The 13,396-nt window shown below is 38.1% G+C and overlaps 1 long non-coding RNA gene across 1 annotated transcript in view; it reads right to left on the bottom strand.

Annotated features, from left to right (window-relative positions):
• Positions 1 to 5,350: 5,350 nt before the first annotated feature.
• The window catches only part of LOC122227775, a 151,915-nt gene continuing 143,869 nt past the window's right edge, over positions 5,351 to 13,396 (bottom strand). The window contains exon 5 of the long non-coding RNA XR_006206220.1: positions 5,351 to 5,443. This is a non-coding gene — a long non-coding RNA (uncharacterized LOC122227775). The remainder of the gene's footprint in view (positions 5,444 to 13,396) is intronic.

The following is a 13,396-nucleotide window of genomic DNA, read 5'->3' as shown; positions in this document are numbered from 1 at the left end:
AAGAATATCCAATGGAAAAAAGACAGTCTCTTTAACAAATGGTGCTGGGAGAACTGGACAGCAACATGCAGAAGGTTGAAACTAGACCACTTTTTCACACCACTCACAAAAATAAACTCAAAATGGATAAAGGACCTGAATGTGAGACAGGAATCCATCAAAACCCTAGAGGAGAAAGCAGGAAAAGACCTCTCTGACCTCAGCCGCAGCAATTTCTTACTCGACACATCCCCAAAGGCAAGGGAATTAAAACCAAAAATGAACTACTGGGACCTCATGAAGATAAAAAGCTTCTGCACAGCAAAGGAAACAATCACCAAAACTAAAAGGCAACCAACGGAAGGGGAAAAGATATTTGCAAATGACATATCGGACAAAGGGCTAGTATCCAAAATCTATAAAGAGCTCACCAAACTCCATACCGGAAAATCAAATAATCCAGTGAAGAAATGGGCAGAAAACATGAATAGACACTTCTCTAAAGAAGACATCCAGATGGCCAACAGGCACATGAAAAGATGCTCAACGTCGCTCCTCATCAGGGAAATACAAATCAAAACCACACTCACCTCACGCCAGTCAGAGTGGCCAAAATGAACAAATCAGGAGACTATAGATGCTGGAGAGGATGTGGAGAAACGGGAACCCTCCTGCCCTGTTGTTGGGAATGCAAACTGGTGCAGCCACTCTGGAAAACAGTGTGGAGGTTCCTCAGAAAATTAAAAATAGACCTACCCTATGACCCAGCAATAGCACTGCTAGGAATTTACCCAAGGGATACAGGAGTACTGATGCATAGGGGCAATTGTACCCCAGTGTTTATAGCAGCACTCTCAACAATAGCCAAATTATGGAAAGAGCCTAAATGTCCATCAAGTGACGAATGGATAAAAAAATTGCTCCGTCGGTTAAGCGTCCGACTTTGCTCAGGTCATGATCTCATGGTCCGTGAGGTCGAGCCCCACGTCGGGCTCTGTGCTGACCGCTCAGAGCCTGGAGCCTGTTTCAGATTCTGTGTCTCCCTCTCTCTCTGCCTCTCCCCTGTTCATGCTCTGTCTCTCTCTGTCTCAAAAATAAATAAATGTTAAAAAAAATTTTTTTTTAAGAAATTGTGGTTTATATACACAATGGAATACTACGTGGCAGTGAGAAAGTATGAAATATGGCCTTTTGTAGCAACGTGGATGGAACTGGAGAGTGTTATGCTAAGTGAAATAAGTCATACAGAGAAAGACAGATACCATATGTTTTCACTCTTATGTGGATCCTGAGAAAATTAACAGAAGTCCACGGGGGAGTTAAAGAAAAAAAAAAAAAAAAAGAGGTTAGAGAGGGAGAGAGCCAAAGCATAAGAGACTCTTAAAAACTGAGAACAAACTGAGGGTAGATGGGGGTTGGGAGGGAGGGTAGGGTGGGTGATGGGTATTGAGGAGGGCATCTTTTGGGATGAGCATTGGGTGTTGTATGGAAACCAATTTGACAATAAATTTCATACTAAAAAAATGAAAAAAAAAATCTTGTAACCCCCCCCCTCCACCTCTGACACATACTTCATTTGGATGAAAAAAGGGTTTAGCCCAACTGACAGTCTGTTATTTCAAGTAATTTTTGATCAGATATTTTGTTAAAACATCAGCTCACCCAATCTCATGCCCCCTTGCCCATCCTCCATTGAGCTTTTATTTTAGAATACAAATCTAAGAGTTCCTTTTTGAGGTCTAAATACCTACCATCAGTTCCCCCCACCCCCACATACTGGCTGAAGCTCAAAGTCCTTAATCTGGCAGAATCTTCAAAGCCTAGACTCAGTTCTATATTTTTAGCCTATCTCTACTCCTCTACCACACAACCACCATAAACTTTATTCGCTAAAAATATCTGGCTGTGTTTCATTCTCCAAGCATTGTTTCATAGCACTGTATGCATGGCACTATCTTCGTACATTAAGTATACGATATGTAATATGTCTGGACTATGCCTCAGATTATAACCACCTTATGGTGAAAAACTAGGTCGTTCACATTTTCTTTCAGTATTTCTAGTGGCAGTGGCACCAGGGCAGTAACAATCACCCATTTCTCACCTTCTCGGAGAGGCCTTCACTTCTCTAGTCAAGATTGCAGTTCTCTCCCCACCCTATACTCTATCCCCTTGCCCTCCTTTATTTTTCTTCTTAGTACTTATCAACATCAGACATATACATATTTAATTGTTATTATCTATCTCTTCCCACTTGAAAGTAAATTCAAAAAACCCAGGACATTGGCCTATTCAGTACGTTATCACCAGTGCCTAGATATTTGGCACATTATAGACCCACAATAAACATTTTTTAATAAGTGAACTCATTCAGCAAATATTTATAGATAGCTTACTAAATGCTAGGAATCTAGCAGTTGAAAAAAATGAAAAGTTCTGCTCTCATGAAACTCAATACTCCAGAAGGAGGTGATAAAAAATAAAATAAAGATCTTATTTTACATAATTTCAGACAGTGATAGTAGGTGTTCAATTGCTATTTTGCAAATGAATCAAACTTACACTGATTTCAAGCTTCATAAATGTCTTGTAGGAATCTTAAATTTGTGCTAGTATAGCTATACTTCATTAAAATGTAATATATGAATTAGTTTATATTTGTAAATACTAAAGTCAATAAAAGAATGAACCATTAAAAGAAAGTCATAATGTAGTATCCCTATCGTAATGAAAACTTATGTTTTTAAAGACAAAATTTTCAAACATATTAGATAAAACAAGAGAAGAAAAATGCTTACTACAAGCATAACACAAGTAAGAGGTGCTTTTCTAAAGCATATCACATCATAAACACTTGCTAGAAAGCAGTTTTGACTAAAACTTTTAACAGGATATTTATATAAAGGGACAAAAATGGGAAAGAATTTTCATAATATGTACTCATTACTTAATAAGAATAATTGGTTTATGACAACTTGGCAACCCATTAATGCAAGTGATATTAAGGATTTGCATACTTCTTCCTATCTTAGAAAATCCAGGCTTTCCTGTGGCACTTATTTGATACATAATATGCCAACCCTTTTACTTGATATTGAATTGAAAATCTGGTCTTTTATACAGCCAAAGGAGATTTCATTATATGTTTAGATTTTTTTTAAAAAGTCATAACTATAGTTGAAAGAATTCTCTAAAAGGACCTATTCACTTGAAGAATTCCACTTCTGGTCATCCTGGTTCAGAAGTAAAGGGTAATGAAGAGCCACCTGCAGGCATGGCTTCTGGGAACATTGATTAGTGAACTCAGATCTGGACTTCATTAAAAAGGGGCTAGGTTTCTTAGAGAGCAGGGAGGGACTGTTATCAGGGACTACTAGGGACTAGAAAGTCAGAGTGTATCTTTAATGAAATACGAAAGGTAAAGAAATTGAAGTAAATCCAAAATCAAACTGTAAGCAGAGTAGCATTAACACTGAATTTGGATCATGTATAACTGAAATGCAGAACATCTATAAATACCATATTCCCAAAATTTTTGATGTTTCATATAATAATGTTGAGTTGATGTTATTTTTAGCATTCTAAAATGCCACGACTTTTAAATTTTAATTTTTATTCCTACAGAAAAGGGGAAAGAAGAGATCCACGAAAAAATTGTTTTTAATAGGTACCACTCAATAATTAAAATTTGGCAGAGGGATATTATTTATACTATTTCCCTCAAATTGTGTCATGAGAAAATCACAGAAGTGGGAAAATAATTTTTTTAAGCAATTCAAGGCAATTAATCATTTGAAAAACCAAAAATCTATCTTGGTTCATGAAAAAACAAATCCCTATTGTTTCCAAATGTCTTCCAAATCAAAGATCTACTATTTTTTTCTATATGTGTACAAATCTTTTAAATGCAAATTGATAAATATTTTGAAAATTTGAATGTAGTGCTTAGGATAGCATTTTGATATACCCATCATTTATCTCTTTTTCACCTCTCCCTACTTCCTTTCTGACAAATCAAAACTTCTCAAATTTCACTAGTTTCACATGGAAGCTAAAAGACCAAATTCAGGACTATATGTACAAAGAAGAGTCACCTAGGATAAGAAAGTGAAACACATGATTACTCTGCTCATCTTCCACATCTGGTTGCCTTCCATTATTTATTAATGTTATCTCCAGCACAAAAGAATTCTGATCCAATGTGCCATACTGGCTCAGTTGATGGTTTCGACACTCCCCATCATCACCACGAGCACCACAGAGGTCCAAAGATTCTCACCCCTTCCAACCACCATAACCAAAAGAAAGATTCACAAACAGGAAATGACAAAAGTTTCATATCCTCTTTTTTTCTAGTCCTTTCCAATATCTCCCACTGCCTCCACACACACACCCACACACTCATACATCCTTAGCTAGAATTACAGTTGTTGCTATTTTGATGGGAAGAAATAATTCAGGGCAGGAAATGTGAATTCTGTTAGATGACAAGAGCAGTCATCTCATCCCAATATTTTAGACATTCTTTTTTTCATTTTCCTATCAATCATACTTCTTTCTTCCTGGCATCTGTGTGTGCATGGTGGTAGGGGCAGGAGGAACAACTCTGTGTTTAACAACAGCAGCAGCAACAACAACAACAACAACAACAACAACAACAAAAAGCCTAATAGAAAAAGCAATGGAAAATCTGGGAAATGCAAGAAGGAAACAGGACTAATGATCCAGAAATCTAGAGTTAGTTCAAACTGACACTTTGTAACTGGGGGCTTTATAGCCTCAGTTAACAGAATTCATGTTTGTATTTGAAAATGAAGGATCTAGGAAATTTAACTTAAACTTACTAAACAACACACTTCAAAAGTAAAGACAAATTGGACTATTTCTGGACTACTACTATGGAGAATGATGTCTTAACATGGGTTTGCAGTGGAAAAACAAGACCTAACTAGACTATAAAAATTTGCTGACCTGACAAGATACTCTAATGAATAGATCACAGATATGTATAACCATGGTGGAAAAAAATTTTTGACCAAAAAGAATACTTATAGCAGGAAGCAGTGGATGGAATTTAATTTTGGAAAAGGGGAATTTATGATTTGGAAATCATTTAGTCATTCAAAAAAATAGTTAACAAGCCCCTACCACGTATTAGATACCAACCATTACACAAACCCTCATAAAGTCAGAAATCTTGTTCTTTTCTCAACCCATACTACTCTTTTCTTCCTCTGGGCTTTAACTGGTAATGACCGCCTTCTTTATACAATTCTAAATCCTGGCTAAGTCTACCTCAAATTCTACTTTCTCCCCAAAACATTTCTTGATAATTAGAAAGTACATCACTCCTTCTTTTTACCTACATATACGTAGTGTAATCAATCAATCTTGGGTCAGTCATTTCTTCATCAAGAAACTTGGCATTTTGTTGGTTGTAGAAGCAAGGGCTAAGCATTCAATCCTAGTATAAATCCATAGAAAGGAAGATCTATTAGCAAATTCATATAACTTCCTATAATTGCATGTCAGCATTTCTCTAAGTAGTGGTTTATGCTTGCATTCCATATGTTATCATAGAAATATATTCCCTCATCAAGTTTCCTGGAAAGAAAGTAGTGTTTGTGAAATTAAAACAGTTTCATTTATGGGGGCACCCGTGTGGCTCAGTCAATTAAGTGTCCAACTCTTGATTTGGGCTCAGGTCATGATCTCACACTTGGTGAGTTTGAGCCCTGCACTGTCAGTGAGGAGCCTCCTTGGAATTCTCTCTCCCTCTCTCTGCCCCTCACCTGCTCTCTCTCGCTCTCTCTCAAAATAAATAAACTTATAAAAGTTACAAAATTAAAAAACAGTCTCATTTATTAATAGTCATGATATACTCTTATTTAAGAAGAAATTTATAAGGCAGTTTTTATTTTAATAACATGAACAATAAGTGTTATGAAGGAAATGCCATTCAATTAGAGTATGTAACAAAGGAATCTGACCTAAATTTTATGGTCCAGGAAAATATGTCAAAAGTGGTTATGTACAATTACTTGTAGCAACTTGGGTTCTCTGCTCAAATCTTCAGAAAACTAGCATGTGTTAGTGATAACTAAATATTCATTTCTCAAAATATATGAAAAAATAGACAAAAGAAATATCTACAAGTAAACATGAGATTATTCCATATTCCAAAGGGATAATCACAATTTTCATGGTGCCAGACTCAGATTTGTTTTAAGAAAGTCTAAGCAAATTCTTATTTTTGTTTAGTTTCAGATCTCTTCCAGAATTTTTCTGAACCATAGCAGACTAACTGGCTTTAAGAAACCAAGGATAGGCCCATTGTTCCCATCATTTCAAAAGTTTCCTTGTACAGAGTGCTGAAAAGTTAATACCTCTAGAGAAAACTAATCAGAAGCACAGCTGTTCAATAGGAATGAAAAGTTATGGAAAGCAGAGACCCAAGAATGACAGCAGCCAGAAAATTATAGATGATTTTCCAATAGAGCACTGCTTAAAAATGAGGCCAAGAACATTTGGTATAATGATCAAGTGAATGTCTCATGTCACTTATGACACTAGATCCCCATGATGATGTAACCACAGTGGTGAGGACTTAGGGATGGGTCTTAGAGGTACCAGCTTGTCACTGTGGAACTAAGTGTTGATAAAAAGTAGAGCTAGATGCTACTATATTTGATATCTGTCATTTGTAAGGAACAAATGACAGGGATCCTGGAGGCTTAACTAAGAATAAAAATGTAACACTAAAACATGAATCTTTAAGCTGACAATATTTTCTATTTTCTTCTCCCCAGTCCAAAACAGAGGTCTGCAGCCTGCACAAAATCAGACATGATGGGGATGAGTCTTGGAGAAAGACCCCCTGGGACCATCTGGCCAAACACAGCTGCAAAAAAACAAGTCTCTCTGTCTGGAAAAAAAGCTGTGATGGACACAAAATTGGAAGGGCTTCCAAGAGAAATGGTGGATTCCTCACTAGGAACATTTGATACGGGCAAAGCACACAGCAGGGGCCTCTCCAACCCAGGGAAGGGTATAACAGGCTTTTCCAGTGATGACTGATGCAGCTTGTCCTTTAGGACTGCTCTCCCACAGTACAGTGAGGAAGGTGAGCCACCAGAGTCATATAATTATTTCCATAGATGTATCTCCGTACAATTTTTTTGAAATTAAGATTTTCTGACACAAAATTGGCCCCATATAGTTCTTGTGAATGTCAACACAATTCAAAGCCTGGAAATTGAGGAGTAATCAGTATAAACCAATTCTGCTGCTTAAATTCAGCCCTGTCCTCAGTTAATATCAGGTCACCATCAAATGATCTCTAATTTCCTTTCCAGACCAACCATATAGTTTCCTTTTTTGTCAACTTCAAATAGAAGTAAAAAATGAAGACCACTGAAAAAAATGTCATCATCTCCCTAGCCAAGAGCAAGTGTTAGAAACAGGATACAGTCACTCCAAAGTCTTCACAGGAAGACCCAAGTGTCTACTCTTTATATTGGTACATCAACAAATGAAACCTGATAACAAAGACCATTTGCCAAGACAATGCATAATTTTCTTTGTCTAGGTTTGTTGGAGTGGAGAATATGGAGAGAGGGAAAAAAAGAACACATGTGTGGGATAAGTTCTACACAAATGTATTTGAAAAGGATCTCTCTACTACATGCAAAAGAGAATTTTATTAGAGAGTAGGAGAACTGAAGTTCTAAGTTTAGATTCTGAGAGTGAAATTCTAATGCACAGTAACACTTGTAAAGGTAATAATAGACTGGAATGAACTAAAATGAGGATTGCAAAAGCAGAAAGTCCTAGCTAAGACTTTCATTCAAGAGAAGTTTAGAATACCTATATATAAATTCAATTAAATTCAAAACAATGATTGACCATCTCTTTCAAGTATAAAATTACACTAAGAACTGCTGACAGTACAAAGTTAAGGAATACATAGTACATCTCAAAAAAAGTATAATTCTCAGAAAGAAAAATTGAACAATTTATCAGTTAAGATGGTCTGAATTACTCTTCACTTTAGTACAGCCTTGGCCAAAATGGCATATTGAAAAGACAGAACTTGGAGTTACCAGACCTGGATTCAAATCTAACTATATAATTTTTAAGTATAAATAGAGGTGATATTTTGCCTTGCCTACAGAATGGGTTGAATGAGGGTGCATGAGAACTGTAAAGCTTACACAAGCTGTTGTTGACAACTGTGTCGCAATCTAACTACCTTATAATTCCAACTCTAATATGCCACTCCTCATAATCCCATGCAACCCCCCTATCTCCCTACCCTTCCCTTTGCCTCTTTACTCTTGACTTTTCAGAACTCATATCATAGGTTACCGCCACTCAATAGTTCTTCCTGACCCCAAAACCACTCTCATAAAAAAAAAATCTATTTTTATGTACTCTATGCCTGGTACATACCTTATTATACCACTAATTGTAATTCTGTGTTTACTTGTTCTTCTCACTTACTAGATTATGAACTCTAAGAGGGTAGGGACTATGTCTAAGGTATCTTTGAATCCCAGTAGTAGAATTTCCCTTCTAGTGGTGATGGATTTATTTTTTGTTGTCTAGTCTTCTTTATAACTAGTAGTGCACAGCCAGGTTAGGAATAAAGTTTGTGGCCATAAAAGGATGAAAAACCATCCTTCACAGGATTGACTCTTGGCTCTCTCAAGTCATTAGCAATGTGTGCTAATCTCACTACAATCTAAGAGAATATAAAAGAATAAGGGTCATTATGAACTCATCAAAAAATGATAATTACCTAAGAGATTTGCCTTAGTAATTAAAAAATCTCTCTCTTGGTTTTCTTAATGCTTAAGCAAAAAATATTTGAGTATAGTTGTTATGCAATGTCACATTACTTTCAGGCGTCAACTCTGTGATTCAACATCTCTCTAAACATATATATGCTCACCACAAATGCAACTACCATCTGTCACCATACAATGCTACTATAATATCATTGACTATATTCCCTCTGCTATATCTTTTTTCATTCTACAACTGGAAGCATGTATCTCCTACTCCCCTTCACCCATTTTATTCTTCCCCCAAAAAGTATCCAGAAGGTAGAAGACCACACTTTATTGACCACACTCATTCCTCTAAGAGTGAAAGCAGGGAGAAGCTAGATATGGACGGGAAGAGACAGATCTGGAGAGGTGAATGGAAGCTGTCTAGCACATTTTTGACCCCTTATAAGCAGCATGCTAAAACCATTCATGTTTTCATGGTAGTAAAAATGAAGAGAACAATCTCCTTTACCAAATATAGAGAAAAATTAATATGGAAGTTATGCTGTATCTGTGTGGGGGTATTCATAATATATTTGTAATCTCAGAGACTTGTGTAAGATAACCCCCAAGTAAAATTAATCTAAATAAAGCAAGTTAGTGAAGATATATCTAATTTTATAAATATTTATAAATATTTTATAAATATATAACTGATTGAAAAAACAAATGATTTTGAATTATCTTTTTAATTATTGAAGTCACTAAATTCTGACATTAACATGAAGAATTCTTACATGACTATTAAGAATTTCCAGAATAGATCCTATTTTTTTAAAAAACCCATTCTCATGCATTATATCCTAAGACATCAGAAGATAGAGAACCAAGCAATTAATTAAAGGTCCAAAGATTGGATTCTAAATCATACACCATTCCTATAGGAATGAGGCATGCCAATTAATGCTGCTTTTTCCATTTGCAAACACAAACCAGCTTCACAGAAAAAAATTTGAGAGGAAATAAGAATCATTTGTTTATTGGAGGTACCGGAGGAAAATGGTGGCGTAGGAGGATGCTGGGCTCACCGAGTCCTGCTGATCACTCAGATTCCACCTACACCTGCCTAAAATAACCCAGAAAACTGCCAGAGGATTAGCAGAACGGAGTCTCCGGAGCCAAGCGCAGACGAGAGGCCCACGGAAGAGGGTAGGAAGGGCGGCGAGGCGGTGCGCGCTCCACGGACTGGCGGGAGGGAGCCGGGGCAGAGGGGCGGCTCGCCGGCTAAGCAGAGCCCCCGAGTCTGGCTGGCAAAAGCGGAGGGGTCTGACAGACTGTGTTCCCACAGCAAGCGCGACTTAGCCTCTGGGAGGTCAGAAGTTAACAGCTCTGCTCGGAAAGCGGGAAGGCTGGAGGACAAAGGGAGGGAGAGTTGTTGAGCCCCAGATGACAGAGCTCAGCTTGGCGGGGAACAAAGACACTCGCCAGCAACATCTCCCCCACCCATCCCCCAGCCAAAATCCCAAAGGGAACCAGTTCCTACCAGGGAACTTGCTGGCACCTGGCAAACACCCAACGCTGTGCTTCTGTGGAGCCACCCCTCCAGCAGCGGGTCTGACTCCCTCCCGCTGCCACAGGGCCCCTCCTGAAGTAGATCACCTAAGGAGAAGCGAGCTAAGCCTGCCCCTCCTGCCCCCATGCACCTTGCCTACCCACCCCAGCTAATACGCCAGATCCCCAGCACCACAAGCCTGGCAGTGTGCAAGTAGCCCAGACGGGCCACGCCACCCCACAGTGAATCCCGCCCCTAGGAGAGGGGAAGAGAAGGCACACACCAGTCTGACTGTGGCCCCAGCGGTGGGCTGGGGGCAGACATCAGGTCGGACTGCGGCTTGCCCACCAACTCCAGTTATACACCACAGCACAGGGGAAGTGCCCTGCAGGTCCTCACTACTCCAGGGACTATCCAAAATGACCAAACGGAAGAATTCCCCTCAAAAGAATCTCCAGGAAATAACAACAGCCAATGAACTGATCAAAAAGGATTTAAATAATATAACAGAAAGTGAATTTAGAATAATAGTCATAAAATTAATCGCTGGGCTTGAAAACAGTATAGAGGACAGCAGAGAATCTCTTCCTACAGAGATCAAGGGACTAAGGAACAGTCAGGAGGAGCTGAAAAACGCTTTAAACGAAATGCAAAATAAAATGGAAACGACGAGGGCTCGGATTGAAGAGGCAGAGGAGAGAATAGGTGAACTAGAAGATAAAGTTATGGAAAAAGAGGAAGCTGAGAAAAAAAGAGATAAAAAAATCCAGGAGTATGAGGGGAAAATTAGAGAACTAAGTGATACACTAAAAAGAAATAATATACGCATAATTGGTATCCCAGAGGAGGAAGAGAGAGGGAAAGGTGCTGAAGGGATACTTGAAGAAATAATAGCTGAGAACCTACCTGAAGTGGGGAAGGAAAAAGGCATTGAAATCCAAGAGGCACAGAGAACTCCCTTCAGACGTAACTTGAATCGATCTTCTGCACGACATATCATAGTGAAATTGGCAAAATACAAGGATAAAGAGAAAATTCTGAAAGCAGCAAGGGATAAACGTGCCCTCACATATAAAGGGAGACCTATAAGACTCGTGACTGATCTCTCTTTTGAAACTTGGTAGGCCAGAAAGGATTGGCATGAGATCTTCAATGTGCTGAACAGAAAAAAATATGCAGCTGAGAATCCTTTATCCAGCAAGTCATTTAGAATAGAAGGAGAGATAAAGGTCTTCCCAAATAAACAAAAACTGAAGGAATTTTTCACCACTAAACCAGCCCTACAAGAGATCCTAAGGGGGATCCTGTGAGACAAAGTACCAGAGACATCGCTACAAGCATAAAACATACAGACATCACAATGACTCTAAACCCATATCTTTCTATAATAACACTGAATGTAAATGGATTAAACGCGCCAACCAAAAGACATAGGGTATCAGAATGGATAAAAAAACAAGAGCCATCTATTTGCTGTCTACAAGAGACTCATTTTAGATCTGAGGACACCTTTAGATTGAGAGTGAGGGGATGGAGAACTATTTATCATGCTACTGGAAGTCAAAAGAAAGCTGGAGTAGCCACACTTATATCAGACACTAGACTTTAAATTAAAGGCTGTAACAAGAGATGAAGAAGGGCATTATATAATAATTACAGGGTCTATCCATCAGGAAGAGCTAACAATTATAAAGGTCTATGCGCCAAATACCGGAGCCCCCAAATATATAAAACAATTACTCATAAACATAAGCAACCTTATTGATAAGAATGTGGTAATTGCAGGGGACGTTAACACTCCACTTACAGAAATGCATAGATCATCTAGACACTCGGGCAATAAAGAAACAAGGGCCCTGAATGATACATTGGATCAGATGGACTTGACAGATATATTTAGAACTCTGCATCCCAAAGCAACAGAATATACTTTCTTCTCGAGTGCACATGGAACATTCTCCAAGATAGATCACATACTGGGTCACAAAACAGCCCTTCATAAGTATACAAGAATTGAAATCATACCATGCATACTTTCAGACCACAATGCTATGAAGCTTGAAATCAACCACAGGAAAAAGTCTGGAAACCTCCAAAACCATGGAGGTTAAAGAACACCCTACTAACGAATGAGTGGGTCAACCAGGCAATTAGAGAAGAAATTAAAAAATATATGGAAACAAACGAAAATGAAAATACAACAATCCAAACACTTTGCGATGCAGCAAAGGCAGTCCTGAGTGGAAAATACATTGCAATCCAGGCCTATCTCAAGAAACAAGAAAAATCCCAAATACAAAATCTAACAGCACACCTAAAGGAAATAGAAGCGGAACAGCAGACACACCCCAAACCCAGCAGAAGAAGAGAAATAATAAAGATCAGAGCAGAAATAAACAATATAGAATCTAAAAAAACTGTAGAGCAGATCAACGAAACCAAGAGTTGGTTTTTTGAAAAAATAAACAAAATTGACAAACCTCTAGCCAGGCTTCTCAAAAAGAAAAGGGAGATGACCCAAATAGATAAAATCATGAATGAAAATGGAATTATTACAACTAATCCCTCAGAGATACAAACAATTATCAGGGAATACTATCAAAAATTATATGCCAACAAACTGGACAACCTGGAAGAAATGGACAAATTCCTAAACACCCACACTTCTTCCAAAACTCAATCAGGAGGAAATAGAAAGCTTGAACAGACCCATAACCAGCGAAGAAATTGAATCGGTTATCAAAAATCTCCCAACAAATAAGAATCCAGGACCAGATGGCTTCCCAGGGGAGTTCTACCAGACGTTTAAAGCAGAGATAATACCTATCCTTCTCAAGCTATTCCAAGGAATAGAAAGGGAAGGAAAACTTCCAGACTCATTCTATGAAGCCAGTATTACTTTGATTCCTAAACCAGACAGAGACCCAGTAAAAAAAGGGAACTACAGGCCAATATCCCTGATGAATATGGATGCAAAACTTCTCAATAAGATACTAGCAAATCGAATTCAACAGCATATAAAAAGAATTATTCACCATGATCAAGTGGGATTCATTCCTGGGATGCAGGGCTGGTTCAACATTCGCAAATCAAT

Source organism: Panthera leo, chromosome A1, assembly GCF_018350215.1.
Source record: "Panthera leo isolate Ple1 chromosome A1, P.leo_Ple1_pat1.1, whole genome shotgun sequence".
Taxonomy (NCBI): Eukaryota; Metazoa; Chordata; class Mammalia; order Carnivora; family Felidae; genus Panthera; species Panthera leo.
Note: the sequence above shows the minus strand (reverse complement) of the source record. Positions and strands in the feature narration are given on the sequence as shown.